Source organism: Gracilinanus agilis, chromosome 2 (genome assembly GCF_016433145.1).
Source record: "Gracilinanus agilis isolate LMUSP501 chromosome 2, AgileGrace, whole genome shotgun sequence".
Taxonomy (NCBI): domain Eukaryota; kingdom Metazoa; phylum Chordata; class Mammalia; order Didelphimorphia; family Didelphidae; genus Gracilinanus; species Gracilinanus agilis.
This window is the reverse complement of record NC_058131.1, coordinates 610,807,781-610,811,820: the sequence shown is the minus strand read 5'-3', so window position 1 is coordinate 610,811,820 and position 4,040 is coordinate 610,807,781.

The following is a 4,040-nucleotide window of genomic DNA, read 5'->3' as shown; positions in this document are numbered from 1 at the left end:
ATTCTGCAGAGGTTGGATGCTAATTCAAATTCCTAGTCTTCTAGCCTGAGGTAGACTCAGTGTAGCAAGATTTCTAAACTTCCCAGGTTGTTTAGAACCTGCTTGCCAATCTTGCCACCAAGTATTCACCTCCTAGCTTTTCTAGCTGGTTCATATTCCTGGTGCTTCCAGCAGGTCATCCTTGGAACACTTGGAAGTTCTGATTCCCATCCCTAGAAATCCTACCCTCAACCCAAACCCATTCCTCTCAATCCTAACTTGTCTAAGGGCGATTAGGTATTATAGCAGACCAAGTACTGGACTTGGAATCAGTATGATCTGTTCATTTCCTGCCTCACTTATTAACTGTTACTTAGCTTTCTTTGGCCTCCTTTTCCTTCTATGAAAAATGCTTCTGGGCATATTACTTCTAATTAATAATAGTAGATGTATTCCAGGATTATCTCATGAAGATCAAATGAGAAAATAAAAATGAAACAAACCTTTGCAAACCTTAAAGCAAGATATAAATACTAGCAATAACAATTATTGTTAAAATATATTCACCAGCCAGGTATCACCTTTTTCTTCCCCTCTGCTTCTGCCTTCAGGACCTAGTTCCTCCCTTCTGGCCTTGTAGGTTAAGTATTAGCACCTTTCCCATTGCTAAGGCTACCTACAGATTAAATTCTTTCTGTTTTTAACTGGCCTCTGTGTTACACCTCCCACTGTGGGTTTATTTCCTGTCTGAAAGCCACTGGGACTCAATCTCTCAGCTCATTTTCAGAGCAGAGGTAATAGACAGGACCTGAACCCAATGACTAATGGTCCAGGTAAATCGCTCCACCCACTTCCCAGGTTCTCTTTGATGACTCATTCCTCAGATGTTCTCCCCCACCACTTCCCAGGGAGTGGTCCTTTCTGGAATCCAGGCTCACAACAGAACAATACTTTACACTCGGTAATAACCTCTGACAATTTCCACCAAAGGGAAGGGAGGGGTCATTTTTCAATAGTTTCCTAGATAGGACTCTGGTTAGTAGAAACTGAAGTACTTTAGCATAGCAGCCCAACACTCCTGGGGCCAGAACCGAGTTCCATCAGTAAGAGAAATCTGTCTTCCTTAAACTTCTTTCAAGGTTTTAAAATTTTGCTATCTCCTCTCTCCTCCCTCCTCCCCCACTTTCCCCTTAGTAGTTGCTTAGCAAAGCTCTTCTGGAAAAATCCCAACCTTATCTCTGCTGAACAAGGATAAAAGTGTTTGGACCTCCCTGGGCCCAGATAGAGAGGATTAGAGCCCCCTAGAGGCTCAGTGTGGTGATGGCAGTGCTTTTCCTATTTGGTGGATCAAACTTGGGGAGGCCAAGCTGATAGAAAGGAGAAAAATGAGGATGGGAATGGGCAACTGTGATTAGGTGCTCCCTCTCTGGACCTTTCCTTTAAACATCCCTCCACCTGACCTTTGCCAACCCTCCCCACTGACTTCTCCTACTGGTTTTCCTATTGTACCCCCACTGACTTTCCCTTGCCAAACCCCCTTACAAATCCTCTGACTAACCCTCCTGCTAACTCCCCTAGTGTTCCCTCTCATGGATTCATTTCTCACTGATCCTCTCTCACTGACCCTAACCTCAATCACTGACTCCCTCACTCTTCCCTTGAACCTTCATAACAGATTCCCCCACTGATCCTTCCAATTAATTCACTGACTCCCTTCTAATCCTCCCTCACTGCTCCCTCCTTTAAATCTTTCTGCCTCACCCAGTCTCATTGATCCCCCTCAATTAACAAGCTCCCACCTCCCCTTCCTGAGGAGGTAGGATTAACTTCAGGTAACTTTTAGGGATGCCCCTAACATATTTACTCTTTAATAGTGGTTTCCTTATTGTAATATAAAATAGGGAAGGAGGCAGAATGGTTCCATTTACTCCTAGCTTTGCTACTTACTACCTGTGTGACTTTGATCATGTCACTTATCCTCTCTGGGCCTCAGTTTCCCCATATGTAAAATAAGAATCAGACTAGATGATCTCCAAGATTGGCCCTATAAATTCTCTGATTCTCTGAAGTCACAGAGGTCTCAGACATGTAGTAAAGTCAGAGGCTAATGCTGGGCAGGGTCTGGTTCCTCCTCCTTGCTGAGTTCCTAGCCTTTCTTTGGCCCTTCTTCCCTCTGCTTGAGGCTTGAAGACCTGGGGCTCCTCTTTGCTCAGATGAAGTCCCTCCAAGACCTCCAGAGGTTGAAGTTTCAGAGCGAATGACAATACTAACAATCATCTTTATTCTGACCCATATCCAAAGGGGATAAAGTTATCCGGAGTAGCCCTGTGTCAACCCTGGGCTAGGCCAGTGTATGCTCTAGTACAATCAGTGTTCCCAGAGCCCCTCAATATTTTGGCTTCTCCCTGTGTCCTCTCCACTTCCCCACATTTGCAAGTTACCCCATGTGACCCCCTTCACAGTTTTCTGGGTCCAGGCCTTGCCGGGCCTGCCACCTTCTGGCAGGATAAGAAGCTGCCACAACTTTCCAACTCTCCAGATTCCTGGTGGGGGCTGGGGATATGGGGCGGGAGTGTGGGAGAGAAAAGGACTAAGATAGAAGAATGAAGTGGAGAGAAGGACTGGACCACAAATAGTTGTCAGGGGTTTCTCCCCCCCCCTTTTCCCCTACAGGGGTAAGTATGGATTCACCTATCAGGAGTCCCTACTCCCAAAGTAGATCTTCCCCTTTGGATAGCTGTTACTGAGGGCTTGGACCCCAAGTAATAATCAGAGGGATGGGATGGGCGCTAAAGAGCTGAGGGAGAGGCTGGGTCCCTAGGACCTGGCCCCTGGCTTGACTCCGGGCCTTCCTTCGATCCTGCATAATTCCCTCCCAACCCCCGCTTCTCGTCCCCCTCCCCTCCTCCTGCTCCAGGCTTCCTGTGGCGCCTCGGGCAGGGCGGGGCCCGGGGCATTCCGGGGGGGCCGTGATCCCTGACGGACCGAGGCCAGAGCCTAGTTGAAGCATGGGGTGGGGGTGGTAACCAGACTATGAGGGGGTGGGGTAGAGATGCCTCAGACCGTGCTGGGTGACAGGGATTGTGGCCCAGTTATAAAGCGCCCCTTCTATGCAGCACACACGGATTCCATGAGGTTCAAATCCTTTTCACGAAAGGGGGGACCTCGGAGGGTGTTTGTCAGCAGAGGGTAGGGAAGACATCTTTCAATCCTGAGGTTGGCGTGGCTACTGATGGGGATAGGGGAACGGGAGAAGTCACTGGCAGCTGCATTTTCGGCCCTAGATCTCACCCTTATCCCTGATATCCCCAGGGAGCATGAGGTAGAGGCAGGAAGATGGAGTCCTTGGAGACCCCTTTTCCGAGAACCTTGTCCCCTACTCCACCCCACTGCTCTTTTGTCGGCTCCCCAGCCGCAGCACCCCTCTTCTTACTCTTCTCAACTCGTCTTAGCTCTCCTTACATCCCCCATGTCTGGACCCCCCTCCTCTGGCCAGGCGAACCCCCTTCCCCCACCCCTGTGGCCAGGCGGGCGGGCACGCTCCGCTCCAGGAAGCCAGAATGTGTATTTCTGCAGATGATTAAATCAATGCGCCCTGACAGGACTTGTTGGAACACGCTTCTTTATTTTGCGCAATTCCTTCCCCGCGTCGCGGGCATTTATCACCCGCGCTGCTGTCAGCGGCGAGATTGTGCGGGCGGGGGCGGGGGCGCTGAGGGGCGCTGAGGGGCGCTGAGGGGCGCTGAGGGGCGCTGAGGGGGCGGGGGCAGGGGCACAGGGAGGCGGAGCAAGGTCTAGGTGCAGGGGCCTGGGAGTAGGCGTTGGGGATAGGGACAGAGAGCTCTAGAGGTCGGGGTTTGTGAACTCAGGCGGAATTACCCCAGCAAAGGGCTTTGGGGGATGAAAGCTCAGAGTTCTGAGGGTTAGGGAAGATGGGGCGCATAGGCGGAAGCAGAGGATATTCTCGGGTATTGAGAGCTCAGGAGAAATGGGCAAAAACCTCAAGTCGGGGGTGGCGAGTAGGGGGTCCTAGGATCTGGGAGGGGTATATTGGAGGCTGG